Below are 16,010 nucleotides of genomic sequence, written 5' to 3'. Positions count from 1 at the left end.
AAATTGTATCATTAACCAAAAGTCTCCCCACAATCAAAACTCCAGGGCCAGATGGCTTCCCAGGGAAGTTCTACTAGACATTTAAAGAAGAATTAATACCTATTCTTCTCAAACTGTTCCAAAAAATAGAACTGGAAGGAAAACTTCCAAACTCATTCTCTGAGGCCAGTGTTACCTTGATTCCAAAACCAAAGACCCCAATAAAAAGGAAAATTGCAGGACAATATCCCTAATAAACAAGGTGGTAAAAATTCTCAACAAGATACTAGCAAATCAAGTCCAACAGTACATTAAAAGAATTATTCATCACGATCAAGTGGATTTATTCCTAGGCTGCAGGGGTGCTTCAATATTTGCAAATAGGTCAACGTGATATACCACCTTAAGAAAAGTAAGGATAAGAACCATATGATCCTCACAATAGATGCAGAAAACCTATTTGACAAAATACAGCATCCATTCTTGATAAAAACCCACAAGAAAGTAGGGATAGAAGAAATATACCTTAACATCATAAAGGCCATATACAGCTAATATCATCCTTGATGGAGAGATTTTCCTCTATGGTCAAGAATAAGACAAGGATGTTGAATCTCATGAGCATAGCACTGGAGGTCCTAACCTCAGCAATCAGACAACAACAACAAAAAAATAAAATAAAAAACATCCAAATCAGTAAGGAGGAAGTAAAGCTTTCACTCTTAGCAGATAACAATATACTTTATGTAGAAAATGGAAGACTCTACCAATAAATTGCTGGAAATGATACATGAATTCAGCAAAGTCGCAGGATATAAAATCAATGCACAGAAATGTACCACGTGTCTATACACCAATAATGAAGTATCAGAAACAGAAATCAAGGAATTGATCCCATTTACAATTACACCAAAACCCAGAAGATACCTAGGAATAAACCTAACCAAAGAGGTATAAGTTCTGTATGCTGAAAACTATACAAAGTTTATAAGAGAAATTGAAGAAGACACAAAGAAATAGAAAAATATTCCATGCTTATAGATCAGAAGAACAAATATTGTTAGAATAGCAACACTACCCAAAGCAATCTACACATTCAATGCAATCCCTATCAAAATAAGACCAGCCTCCTTCAACAGAACTAGAACAACAGTCCTAAAATTTGTATGGAACCAGAAAAGACCCTGACTAGCCAAAGCAATCCTGAAAAAGAAAACCAAAGCTGGAGGCATCATAATTCCAGACTTCAAGCTGTATTACAACATTGTAATCATCAAGAAAGTATGGTACCAACACAAAAACAGACACATAGATCAATGGAACCGAATAGAGAACCCAGAAATGGGCCCACAAATGTATGTCCAGCTAATCTTTGACAAAGCAGGGAAGAATATTCAATGGAAAAAAGACAATCTCTTCAGCAAACGGTGCTGGGGAAAACAGGCCAGTGACATGCAAAAGAATGAACCTGGACCACTTTCTTACACCATACACAAAAATAAATTCAAAATGGATTAAAGACCTAATGGGACACAGGAAACCATCAAAATCCTACAGGAGAAAACAGCCAGCAACCTCTTTGACCTCTTTGAGCAACTTCTTACTTGCCATGTCTCCAGAGGCCAGGTAACCAAATCGCAAAAATGAACTATTGGGACCTCATTAAAAAACTTCTGTATGGTGAGAGAAACAATCAGCAAAACTAAAAGGCAACCACTGCAATGGGAGAAGATATTTGCAAATGACATATTGGATAAAGGTTTAGTTTCCAAAATCTATAAAGAATTTATCAAACTCAACATCCAAAAAACAAATAATCCAGTGATGAAATGGGCAGAAGTCATGAATAGACACTGAATTTAAATTAAAAAAAATAAATGAATAAAAACTGAAAACTAATGTGTACTTTAAGTTTCAGTTCCTACATATAAAGTGCTTTAAAGTTGCCACCCCAAATGTTACAACATTAAAAAAAAAAGCTAAAAATTTGGCGGCTGAGGAAAATAACTTTCTTGAGGTCATAGGGCACACTGGCATCCAAAAATCTGGAGACACAGGCAAACAGAAGGAAGCACAGCTGAGTTTAGCTTACCCGGAGCAGAAACTGCTAGAGCCATAAATTTAAATGGTAAATATACATTTCAATTGTAATTTTGATGAATTGATGAACACGGACTTCCTTGAGAGTGAAAAAACTTCTCAGGACTGTAATCTTGGGGGATTCTCAATACTTTCATTGTTTTTACCTCCAGGAAACCCACCTTTTTGAAGAGCCAACATATATCACCTCCTATCTTGGCAGGTGGATGGGAAAAATAACCATTTTGAAGTATGACCAGTTTGGAGTATGCATACTCCATAACAAAGGCCTACTCTCCAATGAAAAAGACCTTACCAGAACCTTATCTCACATAGGCAAAAAGGTGACTTCAACTCTCTCTAGCTTTCCTGTCTCACCTAAGGGGTAAGGGGTAGGGTAAACAAAAATAAGAAACACTTGAGAAGGTCACGGCTTTGGGACTTATTACAAAGAGGTTCCATGACTCACTTGCTCATGGTCATAGAGCCAGTCAATGCCCAAACTAAGGTGTCAAAGAATTTTTAATAGCTGCAAAAGGGATATTATTGAGACTTTTAATAGAGAATCAAGTTTCAAATAAAAATATTTAAGGTTTGTAAAATAAAAATTTAAAAATTCCATTTATCAGTGTAACTAATAATAGCTCAAAATACTTAACTATATTTTGAAACACAGCAGCAAGTATTTGTAGATTGGCAGAGGTCCCGGGAGCCAAGTCTTCTGGAAGGTGTGGTTGATCAAACTATTTTTATTTGGTCAATGGCCAAAGGTAGCTATAAAGTAGGGCAAGAAATTTTCAAATGTGTGCTATAAATTAGTTGCAAAGGAATATAAATTTTAAAAGTAAGTTAGGTTTCTAATCTGATTGGTATCATTCCATACTGCATTAATCTAGAAGATTGATAAGGGTAAAAACAATGGAACTAATAAGGTCATTGTGATGGAAATAAACTATTCTCATTGGCTCAGCTTTCATCTCCAGAATTGCTGTCCCCATGGACACTCCTACCCTCTGTTCCATTCTTACTAAAGGAGTCTGGAAATCCCAAAAGACGTCTCATATAGTGTCCATCATAGATCTCCAGGCTACTTTCTCTTCAGTATGCTCCTATCTGACCCCCAGGAAAGGCTCCAACGATACCAGGTCACTTCTCACAGTGGCCCCAGTACTGACCCAAGGGGAAATGCCTGTCTACAAAGTTGAAGTGCCTATTTCTTACTCAGAAACCTTAATAATGGTGGTATTATTTAAACAGCCACTACTCCTCTCCAAGACACTTGGCCAATATCTCAAATTGTGGGTGACAAATAGAAGAGATGAAAAAGATCAAGACTAAATCTGAGTAATGCACATTATGATCATCCCATATCTTTCCATCTGTCCTTGGATCAGGCTGCATTTGTCTTGCTTACAATGAATTTCTTCCCATGAAAAGTTTAGCCTTTCCTACAAATAGAGCTGAAACAGTCTTGTAAATATGGTTAGTTATAAAGCTGTATTTTTAGCAGGTTATATGTTGGATCTGGAACTTTTTGATATACCAATACCAATCAAACCGTAAGATCAAAGGATTTTGGATTTTTTCTATCATGAAATGTGTGCTATTATTTTCTTAATAGAAATATTTATATTTAAAATGTGTAAAAACCTGTACAAACAGAAAGGAAATAAAGAAGTTGGTTTTGCTTTAGAAGTTTCTTACTTATCAGCACATACCATGAAAAACATTTTTTTTTCAGAGCAGGGTAGAAACGATTTGAGGTTTTGAAGATTGTCTTCACAAAGCTTTTTACAAATCATAAATTAATACCCTTCATTAAAATTTTTCTAATGTTTCTTTGCCCAATATTAAGTACCAAACACTCATCTCTTGAAATGAGACATATTCCTTCAGTCCTAGATTAACCTATAATGTTTACACTTCTTAGGAGACATTTATACTATGACCTCAACCTCAGTCTTCTTTAAAGAGCACACACTGCTTCAAATTTTGTTCCATATCATCTCTGTTGGACATGAATTCACGATGGCTATTAGGTACGAAAAAGCACTTATAGATTCCTCCCATCTCTGAAATTTTGTGTTCCATGACCTGAAGTAAATTTCCTTTGATCAACGAATGCTTTTTGTGTTGCTTTTTCAGTTCTATTTAGTTTAAAACATTTATTCAGCATATACGCTGGGGTCAAATTATTTTTTAAAAAATGTAAAAACTTGGAGATCTTATAGTCAATTTGGAAATAAAAATTCACATGTAGGTAAAATCATTTGAGGCATTGTATCACAATGGGGGGGGAAATGGCCTTTTATTAAGAAATAATAATACCATACACAAATGGGTGGTGAAAATCATACTAAACTTTCTTAAACAATTATGGTGATGTAATAGAGCATATTTCATTTCAAAGGTCAGATTTCTCACTCACATTTTTTGTAAACAATATTTTAAAAGTCCTATTTTTTAAAATATAATTTATTGTCAAGTTAGCTAACATACAGTGTATACAGTGTGCTCTTGGCTTTGGGAGTAGATTACCATGATTCATTGCTCACATACAACACCCAGTGCTCATCCCAACAAGTGCCCTCCTCAATGCACATCACCCATTTTCCCCTCTCCCCAGTTCCCCCCATCAACCTTCAGTTTGAAATTTCATGGAAAATAAATATTACTTCTATTTCCTTTTCATTTTTATCTGTAGTTATTTGCTTGAGAATAGTATCTCATTATCAATTGTTAAGATTAGGTTAACTTTATTAGTACATATAGAAATAAAAAAGCTTAATAGTATCTTAGCTTTAATACTGTGAATGAGACTTTATTTATGCCTCTTATTATTAAAGGTATATCTGTTGCTTTAGCAGTACTGCTCTCCCAATATGGAACCAATTGTTTAGACTGAAGATGTGAAGGTCAAATTTTGACCATACTGAAGGTACGTGTCAGAATATGGAATATTCCTCCCTTCTCCTTATTTCTCTAAGTACAGATAAAAACCTTGGGTATTATATATAAAAGAAACATAATAAGACTCTGAAAGTAGAGAGAAGACTAAGGACATGGAAACTAAGAAATTAATAACATGGTGGTGAGTTTCCAGAATTTTCTTTTTACTTCATATATTCTGGATTGGATGCTAGGGAATCCAGCAACCCAGAAATGCCATCGGATATAGACAAAAGATGTCACAAGAAAAGCATGCTCTCTCTAACCAAAGGACCAGAAAAGAGGCCTAGCAAAACAGGACACTTTTAGACAACAACCACACAATTCCACTCAAACATCAAAAAACTGACAAACAAAAAATCCTGCAGCCTCACCCCCAACTAATCAGCAAAGGCTAAGAAGGGAGCCTAAACTCTTGGACTATAATAAAGTGTCCCAATTCCACAATCATGGTCGTGTCAGAGAAGGCTGAGTGGCAAGGAGTTGGGAATTTTATTCCAGCCCCAAAATAGCATCCCCACCCCTCTGTGGTGTCAGTGGATACCATGTGGAGAGTCTGGACTTACATTCTGACCTGGGAGTCATGGCATACCCAATTCCCTCCTTGCTTAGTGTCAGAAAAGAATGGATAGGGATTAAGGACTTTTGCAACCTCTCAGAATTAATGAGGACTGCTCCCCCTATCCCTGTATCAGTAGAGACAACATGGGAAGCAGTAAAGAAGCACCTCTCCTCCTTCCAGACAGGGTGGTATCATCAGGGGCCAGTGGGAACCTCAACTCCCATCCCTGTTGACTGGTAATAAGGCACCCTTCCCCCTTGAAGTGTCAATGAAGGCCAGATGGTGAACCACTCCCACCCAGCACTAATGATGTAGTGCTACCTTTCTTCTGTCAGGGTGGTGTCAGAGAAAACTTGCTAAAACAGAAGATTTAAATAAGACCTAGATCTTCATAGCATAATACCCCAAATATCCAGAACACAATAGAAAATTATTTTCATACCAAGAACCAGGAAAATCTCAACTTGAATGAGCAAAGGCAATCATTGCCCAAATGAACAGAATCTCAGGGATATGTGAAACTGCAGCAAAAGGTTGAACACCTTTGTTATTAAACAGAGTCCCAGAAGGAGAAAGAAAAAAAAGTGGGACTTAAAATGTACTTAAAGAAATAATGGCCACAAATTTACCAAATTTGGCAAAAGCTATAAATTACAGATTCAAGAAGCATAGAGGAACCTAAACCCCCCCCAAATTCTGTGCCAAGACATACCATAATCATACTTATTAAAACTAAAAAGAAAGAAAAAATATTGAAAGCAGCAAGAATACCTACACTTTAGCTATAGGGGAAAAATTTGAATAACAGATTTCTCATCAGAAATCATAGAGGACAGAAGAAAGTGGTACAATTTCCAAGTGCTAACAGAAAAAAAATTTCAGGAAATAAAGAGAAATCAAGACTTTCATAGATAAAGTAAAACTAAGAGAATTTGGTGCCATCAGTGGTATCTGGAAAAAAATTGCTAAAGGAAAAAAAAACTTATTTTTCAAGGTTTAAATAGTAGGGCAACAAAAAGAACAAAAATATGGGTAATAAATGTAATACCCTTTCCTTTTCTTCCTAACTTTTCTAAATAATGTTTGATGTTTGAAGCAAACATTGTAACACTGCATGAAGTGGTTCTCAGTGCATGTAGTGGAAATGTTTAAGGCAATTTTATCACAATCGGAAAAAAATAAAGGAAGATAAAGTTATCGTACTTCACTTTAACTGGTGAAATGTCAATACTAGTAGATGGATAAATTACTTATATATCATGTAATATATCAAAAATAATCACATATATGTATAAATCCATATCTTTTATATTTATATACATATATATTTATCTATACACACAAAGATATAATAAAAAACATAGTCTAAAGAAAAGTTCAAATCATCCACAGGAAGGAAGAAAAAAGAAAATAGAGAAGTGAAAAACAGAGGGAGCAAGCAGAAAACAAGAAAATAAAATGTCAGATGTAACCCCTAACAGATCAATAATTACATCAAATGTAAATTGTCTAATTACATCAATTAAAAGACAGAGATTTGCAAAGTGGATTACTACTGATACAAACAACCACTTGGATGGATTTCAAGGGCATTATGTACCTCAATAGAATGCCAGTGAATGCAGCTGTCACAGTGCCTCAACCACCTGTCCCAGGAAACAGCAGCCTTGGCAATGTCATCAGGAGTCTCACAGAAACCATCAACAGCAGTAGCAGTGATGAAGAATGGCACTCAAATGTCCTCCTAAGTGGTGGACACTAACAAGGGGGCAGAAAAAATGACAAAAATGAGTGAACATAACTAAGACCTTCATGGCTTTCCATATAATGACTGGGATGGAGTCAACATTAATTAAGTTAATGAGGCACAGAAAATCTATGATGAGATGATACTTTACATTTTATCAATATTATTTTTCACTTACCTGTATTAACATTTTTACTGCAAAGGAAAATTCAGAAGAAAAATGCTCAGATAAACATGCCCACACTGGAATCTGAAAACATTTTTTTTAATGCAGAAAAATAACACCTCAATTCAGGAGGTGTTAGCTTACAGACCAATGCTATCCATAAACTAACATATATGCTATGAAAAATAAATTGAAAATGTTAATGAGCAAGTTGATTAAAATAAGTTGAGCTTTAGTTCAGCACAATAATAAACTTCAGAGAGTTCACTGTAACTTGATGTTTGGTTAGACTCCTGATCCATGTGAAATGATAGTAACGTAACTAAGCTCAAACAAGCATAATGAATGGTAGGTGAAACATTATAGTTGCCCAATTAAAGAAATTATGAGTCTATAGTTGAAACCCATGAACCTAAGGGTAGATGAATTTTGCCTGACATTTATGAGGGGAAAAAAAAGAAAAGATGAATAGGACTAATATGCTTCAGGCATATATTATAAACTACAAATCCAGATTCAGAGAATGAAGGGTATTTTCTGGATGCAATGCACTAAATTGACAAACAAATACAATGTTTTAGAGATTCAAAACTAGCTGGAAGATTCTTTTTAGAAAACAATTCAGAACATTTAAAAAATCATTTCCTTGTCTTGCTGAAAATTATAACTACTATGAATTATATTTTAGTGAGGAATGAAGGCAACAGACAGGTAAACAAATTTAAAAAAAAACTATAGTTAATGATAAGTGTCTCTGAAGAGAATAAAGGCATGGTGATGCAAAAAAAAAAGATATAGCTGCCATCAGTCACTGACAAAAGATGATATAATCTTTTGCTTCCAACTTCTGTGTCAAATAAAATCATTTTTCATAACAAAAAGAACAAAATATTTTGATAGAAGGAATTTATGTCTAAGATTGGTAAGATGATTTTTAAAAATGCAGTTTGATTCTCTTTTAAACCTCCAAAACATATTATAAATGGAATGGGATATATTGTATACCAGATAAGTATGTTGTCATCAGGGTAGACTGATGATCAGTTAAACATAACATGATGTAATCTGATATCAATAAACATAAAAATTTTCACTACCTGCCAAAAAACACAACTGTAAAAGTACAAAATAGGGAAAATACGCTGCTTTTTATATCCAATTTCATCACTAGACAAGGTCATCATAATATTTTGAGTGATGAAAGGCTAAGAGCAAAGATGAAAATAGCAACTGTTATGTTGGATCCTGGAGAATGGGGTGATGTGGACCTTGATAAGAAGCCAAAATGTTGTCAATGATGAAGCAGAGATTGGTTAGGTCAGATACTGTGGTTACTTAAAAATACATAGCAAACTGAAGCATGGACACACCAGAATCAGAATCGCTAGGAAAATCAATGATCAAACTACAAGAAGACAAAACAGAAGACCCTAAGCAGGCATGCAAATAAATAATCCAGACACATAGTTATGGACAGCATTTCTGTTATGTAAACATCTTCCTTAAGGACACATAGATTTACCCCTGTACCTAAAATTTAATATGACATCAGGTAGATTAGCATGAACGGAATCAAATGTTTATTCTGGAGTAGAGAAACCTCAGCGAAAACAAGGTAGCTGTGTTCAAATACATGCTGATTTGTCATAGGTAATCTCAAAGAGAGGATCTAAGACTAGTGGTTGATCTAAAAGAGATGCATATCTTAAATATAAAAATAAACCCTTTGAGAGCTTCCTTTCAAAAGTTGAGTAAGTTAGATCAGTACATATGAGTTGAAAGTATAGATTGTAATAAAAACCTTATTGGTAAAAAACTCAAATCCTGAATAAAGTGATCCGTCACTTCAAGTAGATGACTAAGACTTTTTTGACCCAAAGATCCATAATTTTAGTCATTAAGTGTCAAAGTGACTAGTTTGATTTTTTTTTATTTCATGTCCTTAACTCAGCATTTGAAGAAGTATAGAGTGAGAGGCTAAAAAGAAAGTACATGAAAGTCAAAAGTAATTCCAAGAAAAGTCACTTCTGTTCTTTTTATCTTATCCATCATTATCACTATTATAACCATGTAATTCTCCTTACAATGCTTCAATGATTCTTGACTTCTCATTCAGCGTAAGTTCTCAGCCTGGTGTTCCAATGTTTCTAATAAGTATCCATAACAACTCTCCAATCCAAGCTTTTAATTCAATTCAAATTCATTCTGATCTTTCAAAACTTATTTCCTTTCTGTGTCCTCTATTTCTAATTTGTTCCCATTAAAATACATAGCAAAATACTAGTCAGAGAGCAGATTCTTAGCAAATAATTTTTGAGTGGTCAATAGCTGACTATACAGCTTATGGCTCCTTATAAGCTTCATTTTTTTTTCCTCCAGCTTTAAGAATCCCTAAATAAATACCTACTTAGTTGTGGCATCACTGATGAAGTTATAATGAACTTTTCTAACAGTTGGTACCTGAAGATTCAAGTTTCAATCACAGAAACAAATATTTAGTCAATATCTTAATACCAGAGATACAACAGCACAGGCTCTAAAGGAATGCATAATCAAAGATGGAAGAAAAGAAAACAGAATTTGAAGTGCCTCAACATAAGAAGGTGAACGTGCACTGGGGGAGCTCTTAACAGCAGTGCTTAATCACATTGTTGTGAGAACCAGTCAAGAACTTGTAACAGGGAATAAACCTAAGTTGGTTTGAAGCAAATCTAAGTAAAAATATGTTAACAGGGCAATGAAGTATGGTAAGAGTCTGGAAGCAAATGAAACTGTACGTACAAAGAGCCAGAAGAAAGAAGAAGAGGCATGCTCAGTGATTTGAAAAGTTTTCAGTACATAGGGGAGAAATGAGAGAGAAAACTGAAAAGGTAAAAAGGAGATCATGTAAGATCTTTGATGCCACACTTAAAAGTTTTTTTCTTCTGTAAGTGATAACCCACAAGATAGTATTAATGTAAGAAGAAATGTTTGAGCCATAGAGCAACATGCTGTCTTGGTGTCTTGCTACGAGAGATCTGTGCTTTTAGATATTTAATATTTTAGTTTAGCTTCTCATATCATGGTGTCACTAGCACTACGCCAATACAGGTAAAACATCACCCAGTGACTAACGTGGCTGCAAATAAGGCCATGTGGCAACACAACTCAGACCATGTTCCTAGGGGTAATTGATAGCTCTTCCTAAGAGAAATAGGTTAATGAAAGGAAAAACGCATGGATCCATCCTAGATAAAAAGGTATTAATATACTTCTGGTCCCCAAAACAGAAAGAGTGTTGTTCTTAAGCTATTTATACATCATTAGTTGAAATCCATGAAGCATTTCCCCATAGAAACATTGTGGCAAATGGTTAGATCTTCTTCTTAGCTTTCAGCCAACAGGAGCCAGGAACTCTGACTTCCCTGACACAGAGTGAGGCTTCATCAATAAAGACAGATAATAACATAGATGGAGGATATGGAGATAGTAGGGTAAGAAATAGAAGGCAGAAGACAGAACAAGTATTCCAGGGAGATATATCTGAAAGCATCCAGAATGTGCTTCTTGTGTAATTATCTGGAAAACCTCTCTTTCCATCCTGCTCCCATCTTTGGCTTCTGATCAACCATACTTTCCCATCCAAGCCAATGCAGTAACTGAAACAGTCATCTAGCTTTGTGTGCATCTGAGTGTAGGTGTTTGTGTGTGTGTGTGTGTGTGTGTGTGTGTGTGTGTGTGTGATTTTCTAAGGGTATTGCTATTGTTATCATTCTGCTGTCAGAGAATGAGATAAGGCTAATTCAATAGGCTAAGTCACAGAACATCAACCCTATTCTGTTCCAAGGGTTTTAACCTAAGAAGGAAGTGATGCAAGACATGAATCCTAGGGATGTAACCAGGGAAATGGTGTGAGGGACATAACTTTGTCATAACTAATCTCCCCCCAGTTCCCTGGCCTGAGTCCTCGCCTTGTGGTGAAGTGAGAAATTGGAACTATACTTCTATGAAGGGCAGAATTAGAGAATTGTGCAAACACAGATAGCTAAATAATTAAAAGCAGATTTAACAAAATAGATACATAGATCAATGGAACAGAATAGAAAACCCAGAAATGGACCCACAACTATATGGTCAACTCATCTTCAACAAAGCAGGTAAGAATATCCAATGGAAAAAAGTCTCTTCAACAAATGGGGCTGGGAAAACTGGACAGCAACACGCAGAAGAACGAAACTAGACCACTTTCCTACAATACACAAAAATAAACTCAAACTGGATTAAAGACCTAAATGTGATATTGGAGGGGCCCCTGGGTGGCTCAATTAAGTGTTTGACTTTTGATTTCAGCTCAGGTCATGACCTCACAATTCATGAGTTTGAGCCCCGTATCAGGCTCCATGATAACACTGTGGAGCCTACTTGGGATTCTTTCTCCCTTTCTCACAGACCCTACCCCACTCATTTGTGAGCTTTCTCACTCTCCCAAAAATAAATAAACTTTAAATGTGAGACAGGAAACCACCAAAATCCTAGAAGAGAACACAGGCAGAAAGCTCTTTGACTTTGGCCATTAACAACTTCTTACTAAACACATCTCCAGAGTCAAGAGAAACAAAAGCAAAAATGAACTATCGGGGCCTCATCAAGATAAAAAGTTTCTGCACAGCAAAAAAAAAAAATTAATAAAATTAAAAGGCAGCCTACAGAAATGGAGAAGATATTTGCAAATGGAATATCTGATAAAGTGTTAGTATCCAAAATCTACAAAGAACTTATCAAATTCAACACCCAAAAAATAAATAACCCAATTAAAAAATGGGCAGAAGACATGAACATTTTTCCAAAGAAGACATCCAGATGACAAACAGACAAATGAAAAGATGCTCAACATCACTTATCATCAGGGAAATACAAATCAAAACCACAATGCAATACCACTTCACACCTGTCAGAATATCTAAAATTAGCAACATAGGAGACAACAGATATTGATGAGGATGTGGAGAAAGGGGAATCCTCCTATACTGTTGGTGGGAATACAAACTTGTGCAGCTACTCTGGAAAACTGTACGGAGGTTCCTCAAAAAGTTAAAAATAGAACTACCCTATGATTCAGCAACTGCACTACTAGGTATTCACCCAAAAGATACAAAAATACTCACTTGAAGGGGCACATTCACTCTAATATTTATAGCAGCATTATCGACAATAGCCAAACTATGGAAAGAGCCCAAATGTCCATCAACTGACGAAGGGATAAAGAAGATAAGAAGGAATAAGAAGGAATGTTATTCAGCCATCAAAAAGAATGAAATCTTGCCATTTACAATGATGTGGATAGAGCTAGAGTATAGTATGCTAAGCAAAATAAGTCAGTCAGAGAAAGATAAATACCATATGATTTCACTGATATGTGGAATTTAAGAGACAGAACAGATGAACATACAGGAAAGGGAAAAAAAGAGAGAGAGATGGAAGCAAACCATAAGAGACTCTTAAGCATAGAGAACAAACTGAGGGTTGCTGGAGGGGAGGTGGGTGGGGGACAGGCTAAATTCTTGGTGGGTATTAAGGAGGGTAGTTGTGATGAGCAATGGGTGTTATATGCAAGTGATAAACCATTGCATATATGCCTGAAAACAATTTTACCATATGCGTTAGGTAGCTAGAATTTAAATAAAAACTTGAAAACAACCGCTGTAAATATTTAATATTTTGTTTACTTTAAAGAATTATTTTAAATATATTTAATTTTAAAATCATTCTGTTTTAAAGACAAGTACAATATAAAGACAAAAGTCAAGATTAAAAAACTAATTCATGGTTTATAATAATGTTCAAGTTATTTTCCTTGCATAATTAGACCTTGTATATTTATAGTTTTGGTTAACTCTTACTAACTGGAATATAAGCTCTTATTTTTGGCTACAACTTCCTCAATAAAAATGCCTTTTTAGTGGGGGAAAGTATCTTCCTGTCTGACAAATGCATAATGCATAAAATATTAAAGATCTTAAAATAGCAAAGTGATATGATCCCTGAGAGAGGACATCTTTATGCACATAGTAACTCCCTCATGAAAACAGATATGTTCTGTCATCTCTGAAATCTAGGCTGGGATTTGGTCTCCTTGACCTTAACCAACCTGCACAATAAACCAACAATTATTTAAGTAGTGTTTCCAGTAGCTACAACATTTAACATGCAGGAAATCAAATCCCAGCTCCAATTAATAAAATGCAACTTTAATATTGAGCTATTAAACAGATTTTCTAAAAACCCCATTGAATCCAATGAAAAAGAAATTTTCTTAATCAAAACATCATTAGTGTGAATTAACTAATTCTAGCCAAGGGAGCATAAGCTCTTTAAAAACACAGTTTTTAAATATTATGGTAAAACATTGATTTAAAAGATATATATTATTAATCACAAATATCAGCTGTTAAGGTGGTGTTAAGGGAAGCTAAATGCTTGAAACTACAAATTCACACCATTTAGAATCTGGCACAGTAAAATTAAATGTTTAAGAAGCAAGTTGATATCCTTAAAAATTTGGGATAGAAGTGAGTAAGATGTTAATAATTTTATCTTTTAACACCTCTCTTATGACAATTAGGTTCTTCTTTTCTGTTTTGTAATAATGTATGTGTTTAAGTTTTTCTGGAAAAAAAAGGGATTGAGAACGGGAAAAACACACATGCTTTCAGTTCGATGTATGACAAACAATTTTGTGACAATTCAATCTCATGCCACTCTTCAAAGATGGGTAATAGTCAAGAACCATTATCCCTGGTGTCTATTTTGTTGTACTCTATACACTGTGTCTTGTCTATGATAAATTGCTACAGGTCTTTAGAGATTTTAACTATTTGGTTTTGACTTCCACATCACATTCCTTGATTTAAAGGCTTTACCAGGTATACGGCAAGCCAAGTTTCCCACTGCAGGGCTATGACCCAAATTACTACTCAGCTGCCATAATCGATAGTTGCATCCCTATTCTCTGAAGACAGTATCGTATTCTCCTTGTCTTGGTGGTATTGAATAAGTATGTTTATCACCACCTGATTAAATAGTTCAGTACTCCTGGGATTTCTACTCCCATATTTTCTATGATATGGGCATATCAAGAGCTGAATCGCTCTATCTGATAAAAAAGAGATCACCTCTGGCAGTAGAAATCAAAGCTACCATTCAGCAAAATGACATATTAAATATACTTCCTGGAAAGATTTTTCACATGTTGGAAGAATAAAATCAGATCCAGTAGTTAGGATTCTGCCAATATTTACAATCTACTTATTCCTTCGCAATGCCTGATACCCACAAATGAAGAAATCCCTCTTTATGAGGTGCTTGCCTAATCTATAAATAATACTCACTTAGCAGAAAATAATTTGTGCATGCTGTAAATGTGGCAGGTAGAATGAAATTAATTTGGGAAACTGACAATAATAGAGCACTTCTATAATACTTGAACTGAGGAAGAGACATTAGATTAATATTTATTTAGTTCTAACTATGTGCCAAGCACTTTCACATACAATATTTCATGAAAACTTCTCATCTGCCCTAGGAAAATTGTATTTAATCCTATTTTTAGGAACTAAACCCCACAGAATGCAAGTAATTTCCCTAAGATCACAACTGCTAATAAGTGGCAGAGCTGGCATATGAATAAACTCTACCTAAACTTAAAGTCCTATCATCTTCCCTCTGTACCAATAAGGAAAACTCTGTCTCTACTGGCTTTGCAACATTGAGCGCAATGCATAGTGCTCCACAGAGGAAATAATGGCTGGATCCCCAAAACAGACTAGAGTATTACAAGGCTTATTGTAACAGGGTTTTTAACTTTTAAAGTCTATAAATCTCCCAGTTTGAGGCTAGATGCATAGACTATCTCTGTGGTCTCACAGGGAAAGTGACAAAGGATCCTTCCAGGGAGATTTCCACTTGTCCTTTTAGGCAGAGATCTGCCAACTATGTCAAGCGAGTCTAGAAAATACAGAATTGCCTAAAATCTGCTTTCCTGAAATATACTCCTTTGATAGGGTTAAAATCAAAATCAAAGTACCTGCATTTTATCTTGAACTAGTTATAAATGCCTTCAAGAAATGGAAAGGAACCACTGCAGTCTTCACATTTAGTGCTATTTGAAAAATTTCCCCGGCAATCCTGTGTTCTAGCGTACAACACAGCATATTCAAAATAGTTGTGGGAGAACAGCTGTACTGATCAGACACAGATTTTAAAAGTGGATGAAATAGCAGTATTGTGTCATCAAATCTTCCAGCCCCAGGAGCAAGTGATAAGACATGTTCTTTTTTTTCTTTCCCTTTGCAGGTGCAATCATTTACAACTAAATGAAAGGAATGTCTCTCACACAAGCAATTAATACACACTAGAATTTTCCCAGTAACCAGATGGCATGCATTTCATACCAAGCTTTTTGAAATAAGAACTAAAATCATCTGCCAATAAGTTGCATGGAAGTTTTCCACAGTCTCCTTAGGTGACCTCCTTTAAGATTTTGAATTTTT

The 16,010-nt window shown here is 35.2% G+C and overlaps 1 long non-coding RNA gene across 1 annotated transcript in view; it reads right to left on the bottom strand.

Annotated features, from left to right (window-relative positions):
- The window catches only part of LOC128313007 (uncharacterized), a 197,659-nt gene extending 190,294 nt beyond the window's left edge, over nt 1–7,365 (bottom strand). Inside the window, exon 1 of the long non-coding RNA XR_008293087.1 lies at nt 7,170–7,365. This is a non-coding gene — a long non-coding RNA (uncharacterized LOC128313007). The remainder of the gene's footprint in view (nt 1–7,169) is intronic.
- Nucleotides 7,366–16,010: the final 8,645 nt, after the last annotated feature.

This window comes from Acinonyx jubatus, chromosome E4 (genome assembly GCF_027475565.1).
Source record: "Acinonyx jubatus isolate Ajub_Pintada_27869175 chromosome E4, VMU_Ajub_asm_v1.0, whole genome shotgun sequence".
NCBI classification, from domain to species: Eukaryota; Metazoa; Chordata; class Mammalia; order Carnivora; family Felidae; genus Acinonyx; species Acinonyx jubatus.
The sequence above is the reverse complement of the archived record's forward strand: the minus strand, read 5'-3'. Positions and strand labels throughout refer to the sequence as shown.